This window comes from Balaenoptera borealis (genome assembly GCF_965194805.1).
Source record: "Balaenoptera borealis genome assembly, chromosome: 5".
Lineage (NCBI taxonomy): Eukaryota > Metazoa > Chordata > Mammalia > Artiodactyla > Balaenopteridae > Balaenoptera > Balaenoptera borealis.
The window spans coordinates 75,553,049-75,565,797 of record NC_138862.1 but is presented as its reverse complement, the minus strand read 5'-3'; the positions used below and the strand labels follow the sequence as shown (position 1 = coordinate 75,565,797).

The 12,749-nt window shown below is 39.6% G+C and overlaps 1 long non-coding RNA gene across 1 annotated transcript; it reads right to left on the bottom strand.

Moving 5' to 3' along the window:
• Window positions 1-2,113: 2,113 nt before the first annotated feature.
• On the bottom strand, window positions 2,114-11,707 carry LOC309629404. Its single transcript, XR_014245058.1, has 2 exons — window positions 11,250-11,707; window positions 2,114-8,933 (listed from the first exon to the last, which is right to left on the bottom strand). It is a non-coding gene; the product is annotated as an uncharacterized lncRNA (long non-coding RNA).
• Window positions 11,708-12,749: the final 1,042 nt, after the last annotated feature.

The following is a 12,749-nucleotide window of genomic DNA, read 5'->3' as shown; positions in this document are numbered from 1 at the left end:
CTTCCATCATCTGACATGGTAAGAAGTTAGATGTATTACATATAATAATGTATATGAAAGCATTTTGTATACTGTAAAGTACTATATAATTTTCCATAAACTTTTCTTGCTTATCTATGATGATAAAATATTTGTCAAAGAAAGTAAGAAATGCAAACTTTATTAAAAATAAAAAAACTAAAATAATCAAATCACAACTACCAAACTTACTGGTCTCTCCCAGTCCTAAGATTCAATTAACACAAGCATTTGAGAAATTTTCTCTTTTGGAACTAAGTAATATAGGAGGATTTGAATCAGTTTCCAATCTAAAGAAAATATACGTTTTCTCAACTTCAATTCAATTGACACTTTTTGAGGACTCAAGTGTGTAAGTGACAGTAGTAAGAACTGAAGGAGATACAGACCCTAGTGAGGAGCATATAATTCAATGGGAGAGGCAGGAGCATGTCTCAACAACTTATATCTACAGCAGAAAAGGGAGGGTTAGAATAGGGTGACCAAGAAAGAACTCTAGAAATATTTGAGAAAATATACCAGTTCCATTTCCTTGGTAACTTACAACAGAAACTTTAATCAATAAGATGGAAAATTTATTGAGGGAAACTGGATGGTTCTCAGAACGGAAGGAAGAGTTGATAATGACAAGGTCTTGGAAAGACAGAAATAGAATATCTTTAAGATTCTACTACTGGAATAACAGGAGACTCAAGAGCTCACAACTGAACAGCTCTCTGCCCTATGATTCAAATTCACATTCTCAGCAGAGAGCCTTTTTGCTTGGCTTGGACCACATGTCCAAATTTGGTGCTTGTGTGTAGTGGTGATGTAGAGCTTAGGAGGGCATAGAGAGGGAAAAGTGGGCATTGCATTTTATTTTCCCACTAAAACCATTCTGCAAAGGTTTATTGATACCATAAGAAGAAAGAAAGAAAGGAAAGAAAGAAACAAAGAAAGAAAGAAAGAAAGAAGGAAAGAAAGAAAGAAAGAAAGAAAGAAAGAAGGGCAAAAGCTACAGCTGTCCTCTGTAGACATTTGCTAAAAGGAACTGGGGAGGATTTTGGAAGGGAAAGGGCTCAAGTTAGGCCTTGATAAATGGATAGGACTTTAAAGAAGAGATTTGGGGGACTAGAAAAAAGAGGGCATTCCAATCAGAGGGAACAGCTTGAGCAAAGGTATGGAACAAGAAAGAGTCCAAGTATAAATCATGATCTGAGAACGGGGCGAAGTCCAGTATGTTTGGAGTATAAGGACATATAGTGAGTAAAATAGGGAGGATGGTGCAGAAGGCATAAAATCAGAGTTCTAACTTATGTACAGGGTTGCAAAGATGATTGGTTGAGACAATGGATATGAAAGTGTTTTGTAAACTACAAAGTGCCTTGAAAACTATAAGGATTTTCACATCTATGAATTGCTTCAATTAAAAAAAAAATCCTCAGTAAATAGAGTTTTTCAAATGAGCATTCTCTGCAATGTTTCATTATTTGCAAAATGAGAAATGTAAGTAGAAAACCTGGCTGTAAAATTCTATAATTCCTTAATACATAATCCCTGATGAGATATATGTCAACACACAATTACAGAGGAATTCAGATATGCTGATTTATATCATCTTTCTGAAAGATAACTTTTTAATAAATCAATCTATTTTCCAGGACTAATAGGTGCATTTATTTTTTTTTCAGAAGCATCTATGATTATAGAGGTAATTTACAAACATTATATGCTCTGCTATTCTCATTGACGCTGTGAAGTATTATCCCCATTCTTCATAGGAGGAAACTGGGGCTCAGAAAAGTGAGATCACTTTCCAAGTCATATAGCTAAAAAGTGGCAGAGGCAAGACTCAACACTGGATCTGTTTCTAAAGCCAGTGCTTCCTCCTTGGTCCCACAGTATCGGTACTGCCTCTACCCAGTATGCCACCAAGCCCCATACTGCTGTCTAAAGCCACAGGAAGAATGTAAAGGCATCTAGCAGGAAGATGTACAGTACCTGGTGTGGTTTGATTTGGTGAGGGAGTAAGATGGCTGAGAGATGGGTGACCGTGATTTCAAACATCTCGTGGAAGAGAACCAGCAGTCAAAGAGTTAGGCCTTGGGTCTAGTACTGTGCAAGATATTTCTCCTACTGATCCTCATAACACCCTGGTTAGGTGGGAATTATTCTGTCCATTTTACAGATAAGAAACCACTACTTAACAGTATGCTAATTATTCAAAGTAAGTGGTAGATCCAGTTGTTATTCAGTCACTCGTTCAAAATATTTATTGAGCACTCCAGGTCCTTGGGATACATTGTGAACCAAGCAGACAAAGATCCTTGGGGGATCCTTATATTCTAGTGTGAGGAGTCAGGCAATATGCAAAAACCTTAATACAAAGTCACACAGTAAGTTATAAAGTCCTAAGTCCTATGGGGAAAAGAAGCAGTGTAAAAGGAGGATAGAGAGCAAGGAGGGATAACTTGAAAATTGGATTTTAAATAGGATGGTTTTATCACAATATCCAGAGGTCTAGAGGTTGATTTGTCAAGGAATAATCAGCAAAACTAAGGTCTTCCTCAACCTCGTAGTAATAGGTAATGAACTGGCAGAATTGGAGAGTCTTTTTCACAAACAGTACCTTACAGTTATGGGAACTTCGAGGAACCAGAGGCTCCACTCCCACTCCCACCTTCATTATTACTAACTGCCACACTGATCTCGAAGATTGTCTGGAATTTCTTCTTTAATTCAACAAGCAACAATGTGACAGGCCATCTGATGAACTGGAAAGACACTTTGCTTGGGAGCTGGGAAAACTGGGGTCTAATCCCAGGTGGGTCATTAATTAAAATTTGACCTTGAAAAATTTCTTTCTCCACTTGACTGATTTCCCCATCTGACAAATGAAAGTGTTGGCATCTAAGAGCAATTCCAGGTCTAACACTTGTGGCTACAAATTTCTGCTGAAAAATTTCGCGGATGCCCTAGTTTGAAATTTTAACTTAATTTTGTTTTAGCAAAGAGATTGAGGCTCAGTGAGACACATTTATCTTTTCACATCTCCTGATGAGATTTCAGCATCAAACTTCTCTTTTAAAACCACCCAGAAGTGTCGGCTGGCACACATGAAGGTCCTGCCTTCCTTTGGGTGAACGTTGGGAGGAGATGCTCGGCTGTGGATTGACCAGCCTAACAGGGCTGTCTGTTTATTTCTAAGGGTAGCTCAAGGAGTTGGAATGACTATGCAATGCCCCATATGGCTTGGGACCTGGTCACCTTAGCAATCACTTCCCTCCCCATGCTCCAGCTTATGGATCTCAGATCAGAGCACCAGAAAATGAGAGGCAGGAGGTTTTCACTCCTTCTTTTCTTTCTTTCTTTTATTATATTTAAAATTTTCTAACAAGCCCTTGCAGCTGGAAACTGCTAAATTTAAGACTTCCAGGATAGGTGTATTTTTCGTCATTTTTACTTGTTATTTGGTTTGTACATTTATTATATTACTTATCTGCCCCAAAAAAGTCTTTAATGGCATCCAATCATTCATGGAAACAAATCTGAAATTTTTGGCCTAGCTTTCTCTAAACCCTTCTTAATACAGTCCAACTCTTGCTATCCAAACATATTTTCCATGCATCCTTTCAAACATGCATTATTTGCTTTCCTTCCACCCAAGTCTTTTCTTTTGTCCTCCAGTGAAAATTTGCCCACTCTGTAAAGTTCAGCTTAGAGCCAATATCATGATCACTCCAGTTCTCAACTATGATTCTGAATATTAGGTCTAACTACAGTTAGAATACTTTTATTTCCCACTTATTCATGCTAGTTATCCTTATCAATCTTTCTCTCCACACACAGATCAAAACACCTGGAGGGCAGGACCCATGTTTTATATTTCTCTTCATATCCTCAGACTCTACCTAGTGCAGTGACGCTCATCACTGAGGGCCCCTTAGTAGGGAGTTTAGAAATTGTTGCTGTTACACACAATTTGACAAAATTGGATACTTGGATATTTTTCACAATACACTTAGAATCATGCAATCTTAGAACTTCAACGCATTAGGGACCTCAGGGATTAACATACCATAATCTTCATTTTACAGATGAAAAAACCAAGATTTAAATGGAAGCAGTGAGTTGCCCAAAGTTAAACTATACGTACATGAAAAGATTAGACTTGGGTCTAATCCCAAGTCTTCTGACTTGAAGTCCACGCTCCTTCCCCTTCCTCAGTAGTCTGAAACCCACCTTGACACGTTTGATAGACGATGTTCACCTGAATGAGGCTCTCCCTTGGGCATAGCCAGGTTGTCTACAATGCTGGAGAGAGCGGTACAGCGTCATCTATCCCTACCGCTCAAGAACGATGTCATAATGCAAGTGAGAGTCACAATCATGTAAGTATCATCTTGCCTCCTCTTTGATTTTTGAAAAGTTGCAAATGTCAGTACTTTAAATATTATTAGTATCAAGTGACTTGTAAAAAACTGTTGCTTTGCACATGCTGCTGTGTCTAAAACTGCTGTCTTTTGACCACCATTTGATAATATATCAATGAACCCACAATGATAAAATTCTACTCTGTGCTGTCAAATTGGTTGAGAAGGTTTAGATCAGATCAAGCCTGGTACTTACAGGGTCCTTTTACGTAAAAATTTCAAAGCACAGAAGCAACATAGAGAGATGGAATGGCTGGGACAGGGAGGTGGGGAGAGGGAGCCTAAGGTAGCAGGAAAGGGGACCCCTGGAAATCAGATTTCAGGGCTGTGGTGGAGGATCCAGTGGCAGGGTGATCACAGCAGTAGTACTGTAGATAAACAGACTTTGAAAGTAGGTGGGAGGAGAAGCAGAGAGGAAGTTAGAATCACGTGGTTCAGGTATATAGTTTGAGGGTGGAAATTAGCGATCACTTTTGCGTAGGAAATGGTTAGAAAGGCAGAAAAGAACATCACTATAGAAGTGGTGGGATTGAAAGGCTGAGCAGGAGAGAGGAAGGAAAGATGGAGGGAGGGAGGGAAGGAGAGAGAAAAGGAAAGAGGCAAGGGTGTTTTGTTTTTTTTTTTAGTGTAAAATGAGCTGGTTTCTGTTAGGCACTTCCACATTCTTTCTTTCATTCCAGAGAGGGAAGGAGAGAGTGTAGGTGCTAGAGGACAGAAAGGACAAAAAGGGGCTCCCCACTGGTTGCTCCCGTGTGTTTGTGTCTGTGACACAGACTCCTAATTGCTCCATGGTCTCTGCTGGATAACTGCAGTTGTTCTACAAGTAGGAAACAGAAATGATAACCTAATTGTACCTGGAATGAAATTTCAAAGATTTCTTTTAAATCCCTCAGCAAAGCAAAAGTAAAAAATTCTAAGTGTCTTAAGAGTAAAATATATCTTAAGTATTTTAAAATGACTCCATGCCTCAGTTTCATCATCTGTAAAAGGGGATAATAGTTTTATTATAGGGTTAATATAACTATATGATTAGGGATAATAATAGTACCTACATAATAGGATTGCTGTGAGGAATAAGTAGGTTAATACTTGTGAAGTGCCTGGCACATGTGCTAAATATATGTTTGTTGAATGAATAAAACTAAAATAGCATTAGACTCACAAATTGTCAGCTTTGGAGGAGAATATAGGGACAAGGGGCCAAAGCATTCCTTTTAAGAGATGCAGTTGTGTTCCAAAGAGGGGAAGTAATTCACCTGTAGTCTTCACAGTTGATTAAGTCGATGGCAGAGGGAGTAGGAATACAGTCTCCTGATTCCCATTCAAGTGTCCTTTTTAGTAAGAAACACATGATAGACAGCAATATAGTACAGGTCTGACAAATCCTAACTGCAATATTTAACCAGATTATCAGTTCCTGGGGGGCTCTGTCTTGCCCATCTCTGCGTTCACAGTGATAATCTGGACACTCCGTATACAGTAGCATCCTATAAAAGTTCATATAAATTATGGGTAATCTAATTAATTTACATTTGAGGCACTAAAAGCTCATCGAGGCTTAGAATTGATAAAGTAGAAATAATTTGAATGAAGCAGAAACTTTGCAGGTATGGCAATTTTTCTAACCCCTTTCAAATCTTACATGTAAAATCCATAGCCTAGCACACACAGCAACTCTCAATAAATGTTAGCTATTATTTTTAGACACTTGCTTACTAGGCCAAGATATGGTGGTATAACTTGGCCACCAGAACAGAGGCCCTGCCAAGTCTGAGTCTCTTTCCTTTACAGGTATCGGCAGATAGCAGTTTGGGGAGAAATGTCTAACATGGCAGAAAGGGGTGCAAATAGGTGATAAGTGGTTGCCGAAATGTTAGTCACGGTTCCATTTAACAGTAACTGATTACTTTTATAGCAGTGAAAAGTAATCAGTCCTGTAGGATTTCTCAATCCATATCGTCCTCTGTCCCCTTTAAAGTTTTAAGATGTTTGTTTCCTGTCAGCACTATTTTTATTCAATGGGATCCTGTCGGGGATTTTCATGTACTTTTCCTGTTTATTTTTCTTCCTGTTTCTCAAAATCAGGAATTAAAAGATAAAGATGAACAATTGTAAAGCACTTTGTAATGACCTTTAAAAAAACTGTTATTAAATCTTTCAAGGTTCCCACCCTTGCCGACCCCTCATCACACAATATTCAGTGAATAAATGAGAGGAAACCAAAAGGGGCTCGGAGACATCTGGGCTGCCGTAAAACCTTGCTCTCGCCTGTCTGAATCCTTCACCGCTATTATTTCCTTCACAGGAGGCATTTTCGTCTTGATTCGGGCATTCGGCTCTTTGGCATGTTTCTCATCCTACCTCTTGTGTAGCAAACGATTCCACTTTCTAGCTGTTTTCTGATGTTAGACGATGTCTCTTAGCCTCTCTGAGCCTCAGCTTCCTGTTATGAATGTAGGAAGTGTTCTATGATGAGGAAGTTAGGAGAAAAGCGGTAATGGGAGGAAAAATGAAGGCCAGAAGGCAGAGAAGATATGAACATCATCAACCAGGAGAAGGTGGATGATGGCCAAGTCATTGCAATCAGATAGACTGGAATGGAAACTGGCTTCTCCACTCACCAGATCGGAGGTAATTTATTTAACTTATGCCTATTCCTAATCATAACTCTTGATTTCAATATCTCATACACATTTCACTCTCTGATTTGACCTACTCTGGGGACTGCTCTGGGGATCACTCCTCTGCCCTCATTTCTTCTCTACTGATATTCACTTTCAAGGCGATATCATTCTGTTTCAAGGCTTTAAGTACCATCTCTGTACTGACAATTCCAAAATCTGTATCTCTAGCAGAACCTCCCACATGAACTCAATATTCATTCAGCCAACTGCCCCCTCAAGGTCCACCTGGATGTCTAAGCAGCATCTCAGGCTTAACATGCCCCCAGCTGGACTCTTAGTTTCCTTCACCTCACTGACCTGCTTCTCCTCTAGTCTTGTCCATCATAGTACATGGCAACTCTCCCTTTCTAGTTGCTCATCGTTAAATCTCCTCTTTTTCTCATCTCTCATATCCAGTCAATTAGCACATCTTGTCAGTTCCACCTTCAAAATAAATCCAAAATCTGACTGCCTTCTCACTACCATGCTGTTTTGCTAGCACCCTCTCAGCACAATAGACATATGCAAGATTCTGTTACTTCTAGTCTTCAAACCTTTGAATGACTTTCCATTTCACTCAGAATAAAAGCCAAAGTCCTTAAAGTGCCCAAGGCCAGGCATCATCTGGTCCCTCTCACCTCATGGACGTCATCTCCTGACACTCTTTCTCTCACTCTCTGATAGAGCCAGTTCAACCTCTTGGCTATTTCTCGACCACACAAGGCACGTTTCAGCCTGAGGGTTTTGCACTTGTTTTTCTGCCAGGAATGATTTTACCCCATAGCCTCATGACTTGCTCTCTCTCTTCCTTCAAAATTCACCTCAAATATCCTCTTCTAAATGAGGCCTTTTCTGTCCATGCTTCTTAAAATAGTGTATGTGTGCACATACATCCACCTCCATCTTTATTCCTTACCCTGTTTTATTTTTTATGTGGCACTTACCCCTGTCTGATGTACAGTATATTTCCTTGTTTATCCTTTTTTTCTGTCTTCTTTGCTTCTTTTGCTCACTGCTGTACCCCTCTTATCTAAAATAGGACCTAGAAAGCAGCAGCATTCAGTAAATATTTAATGAATAAGTGAATGAATGGGGCTAGTGTGAGTGTTAAATTAATTCATATGTATGTCCCGAAGTCAATATTTTGTCTGAGCATTTCCCAGGTTTTCCTGGAGTGTCCTCCACGTCCCTTTAGTTACTCTGGGAGCAGCTGTGTTGTACAATGTGGTTCTGACCCCCTGGCTACAGTTGATGGTCTAGGGATGGACAACCTGGGCCGATTGTCTCTTCCTTGGTAATATGGTACTGGGACCAAGGGAACCAGGCCATTTACTGACACTTTAACATAACTCTTTTTTTTTTTTTCTGGGAATCCTGTATTCAAATTACCAAATATCCAGGATTTAACTTCCCTTCACCTGTCTCCAGAGCATTCTAAGCCCTTAGACACCAATACAACTTTTTTTTTTTAATCAGTCATCAATTTTATACACGTCAGTGTATACATGTCAATCCCAATCGCCCAATTCAGCACACCACCATCCCCACCCCACCACGGTTTTCCCCCCTTGGTGTCCATACGTTTGTTCTCTACACCTGTGTCTCAACTTCTGCCCTGCAAACCGGTTCATCTGTACCATTTTTCTAGGTTCCACATACGTGCGTTAATATACGGTATTTGTTTTTCTCTTTCTGACTTACTTCACTCTGTATGACAGTCTCTAGATCCATCCACGTCTCAACAAATGACTCAATTTCGTTCCTTTTTATGGCTGTAACATAACTCTTCACAGCTGTTGCAGATCTTGTTTTCAGCCAACAGGACCAGATGCAGAGGTATCTATCGAAAAGAATAAAATGATGATTAGAGAGAAGCAGAGGTGACAGATTGCAAGAGAAGCTCTGCAGTGCTCTAGTTCCCATCACCAGGTGTTCCTCAGGCCCAAACAGATCCCTGAACTTCCTGCAACATTAAGGAAAACACCAGCTCAATGTCTGCCCTTGTGATAGGTGGTTAATAAATACGACTTGAATCTGAAACTTGAGGGGGAGGAATCATGGCTACATCTGTTTAATCTCAAAATCTTTGCAGTAAGTCAAATCAAGCTAAGGTGCAAAAATAAATATGTTTTGTGAACATTTGGCATTGAATCTAATCTGACAAAGAAGGGATTCCGGTTTTTGTCTTGGAAGGCAGCCTGATCTACTGGAAAGACAATTGGCCCCCAAATAGGAAACCTGAGTTCTGGTCCAGCTGTGAACTTGGGCTGGTTACCATCCCTGTCTAAAGCCCTGCTTTCTCATCTGGAAAACAAAAGGAGCTGGATGAAGTGGTTTGTAGTCTATTTTCCAGGTCTAGATTTTAGAAGTTGGAGTTCTAAATGGTATGGGGCACTATATGGAGACATATTCTTCTCCTACTGATAAATACTTCAGATGTTTTAAATATTTATCTTTTTTTGTGACTGCAACATATCTGAACCTCCGCATCTGTGGTGGAATTTTCCACCTCATAAATCTTGGTGAGAGATGGAACTTGTCTTCCGCTGCAGACGTTGAAAAATCCAAATATTCACTTTCCCATTTCTCCTGGGCCTAGAACTAGGTTACATGATGGAAGCGAAGGCCATTTGTCCCAGCCACCAAGACCCAGTTGGGAGCTTGTGACTTGGCTTGGTTCAGGTGCGGCCAAGAGTCCAATCCAGAAGCAGGTGGTGGCAGCAGCTGCTGGAGCTTCCAGGGCTGACACTGTGATCTCCCATGTCAAACATGAAGGGTACAGTGGTGCCCACTTGGCATCCAGTGCTCATGGCAGGAGTGTAGGGTCCTCAGGGCACCAGATGGGTTACATGATGGCTGCAGCCCTGGCTGGCCCCAGGCCTGGCGTCCCCTCCAGCTTCTTCAGGCTTCCCGTGATTCTGTGCTCACTAGCTTTTCGATGAGCTCCTTTTTAACTTAATCTGTCACGTGATGCCCCACCCCCAATTCTGCAAATAAGAACTCTGATTGAAAAGCTGGATTAAACAAGGTCAGGAAGAGTCCTAAGTCTTAAGTTCTCAAGGTGGTTAAGGTGATTAAACAAATGTGGTCAAAGGATCTCTATGACTCTTGCTCTGTGATTTTCACAGGGAGAATATGGGTTTCATAAGAATAGCAGAACCAGAGAGGAACTGAGAGATGATTTCATCCAAGTTTCATCCAAAAAAAGTTCTCATTTTTTCAGAAGGCCAAACCCAGTTATAATGGGAAATAACTTGTATAGAATCACACAGTGAGGTCCAGAGGTGGGACCCATGTCTCTCTGACACCCTTTTCAGGATTTTTCTTACCATTCAAACTGTGCGTTGGTTAGCACATCATTTTGTTTACTTTTTTTTTTTTTCAGTTTGAGTCTGCCTTTTGCACCTACGAATCCAGGGTTCTTACTTAACCTCCTACCCCACCCCCAATATTCCTATCTCCGTAAGTTGCATTTGCCTAGGTAAGGTGTTTCGCCTTCAGGTTTCAAGAGAAAGCCAGTTTTCTCTGGCAAGCCTCAAGGACGCAAGGCGGTGAGCGAGATCCCTTATTCTCAGCAACACTGAGGGCTCCTCCTTCCACAGGATCATTGCTAGTTTGGCCTCAATACTGTCATTATTTATTTTTTTTAATTTAAAAAATTTTTTAAATTTAAAATTTAATTAATTTTTTAATTGAAGTATAGTTAATTTACAATGTTGTGTTAGTTTTAGGTGTACAGAAATAGACCCACAGACATAGAAAACAAACTTATGTTTACCAAAGGGGAAAGGGGCGGGGGAGGGATAAATTAGGAGTTTGGGTTTAACAGATACACACTACTATATAAAATAGATAACCAACAAGGACCCACTGTATAGCACAGAGAACTCTACTCAATATTTTGTAATAACCTATAAGGGAAAAGAATCTGAAAAAGAATATGTATGTATGTATAACTGAATGCTGTTATTACTTAAATGCACAGAAGATCTGAAAACTGCCAGCCCTTTGAGGAAAGACACAAAGTCATTAGAATTCTCTCAGTGTGCCTAGAGTTATGCTCCTTGGCTGCTCTGTCAGAAATGCCAGCCCCGCCTGCTCTTCTGAGGGGAAGGGAAAGAACATCCTTAATAAGAGATAGCAGTGAAATTATTACCTGTGAAGCCACGAGGGGAAAGAGCTCAAAGTTAGATCCAGACATGTGCAGGCAGGCAAGGTACAATTCCTTGCAGCGATTTAGACTCTGCCCCTATGAGGAAGCTGTCCTGATTCGTCCAGCCCAATTTCAACAGTGCTCGTTATCTAATCAGCATTGAACTCTGAGCTGCAACCCACTGAAAATAATAAAAACATCAATGCCTTTCTATTTTTAAGCGGGTAGTGTTTCAGAGTCGTTTTTGTCTCTTATAAGAGTTCTGTGAAGTAGGCGGTGTAGGAATTATCCTCCTTTTAATGTTCTATTCATTAATTCAACAAATAGATTTTGAGTTCTTAGGACCTGCCGCATACTATACTTGGCACTGGGGTACAGAAAAATCTGATAAGGTTCCTGCCCTCAAAAAGTTTATATGCTGTTAAGTGGTAACTTTTGTATTGCGTATATTTTACCACAATTAAAAAAAATTTTTGATCTAATATTCATATACTTTTAAAAAGTTTATATGCTGTAGAAAGACAGACAGTAGGCAAATAAGCAAATAAAAAATGATAATTACAGATTCTGATGAACTTTTAGGAAAGGAAAAATCAAGGTATGTAATAGACAGTAACCGGAGGTGCAGTAGGATGAAGTGGGGACGTGACCTTTTTTATAAGGGTCTAGGAAGCCTTCTCTGAGGAGGTGACCTGAAACAGAAGAAAAGGTCAGTTATGTGAAAGGTAAATTATCTGAGACAGAGGAAACTATACGTTCAAGGGCACTAAGGCAAGAAAGAACTTGGTGCATGTTATTTAGTTTCCTAATACTTAGAGACTTTCCAGAATTTTATGTTATTGATTTTTAATTTAATTACAGTGTGGGCAAAGAACACACTTTCCATGATTAAACTATAATTATGGGCTTGTCCATTTCTTCTTTCAGTTCTACAGTTTTTTAGCTCTTCTAAAGGTTGGTCTCTTTATCATTGGGAAATGATCCTCTTTATCCCTGGTAATATTCTTTGCTTTGAAATCTTCCTGGTGTGCTATTAATCAAGCCACTCCATCTTTTTTTTTTTTTTTTTTTTTTGCATTTAATGTTAGCGTGGTTTATCTTTTCCATGATTTTACTTTTAATGTATTTATATTTACACTTGTTCCTTGTAGGCAGCATATGATTGGGTCTTGCTTTTTAAATCCAGTATGACAATTTCTGCCTTTTAATTAGGGTGTTTAGGCCATTTACATTTAATATGATTATTGACATGATTGGGTTTAAATCTACCTTGCTACCTTAAATCTACCTTGCTATTTCACTTCTATTTGTTCCCATCTGTTCTTTATTCCTCTTTTCTTCTTTTTCTGCCTTCTTTTGGGTTACATGAGTATTTTATTTTATTTTATTTTATTTTTTTTTATTATTTTTTAATTTTTATTTTTGGCTGTGCTGGGTCTTCGTTTCTGTGCGAGGGCTTCCTCTAGTTGCGGCATGCGGGAGCCACTCTTCATCGCGGTGCGC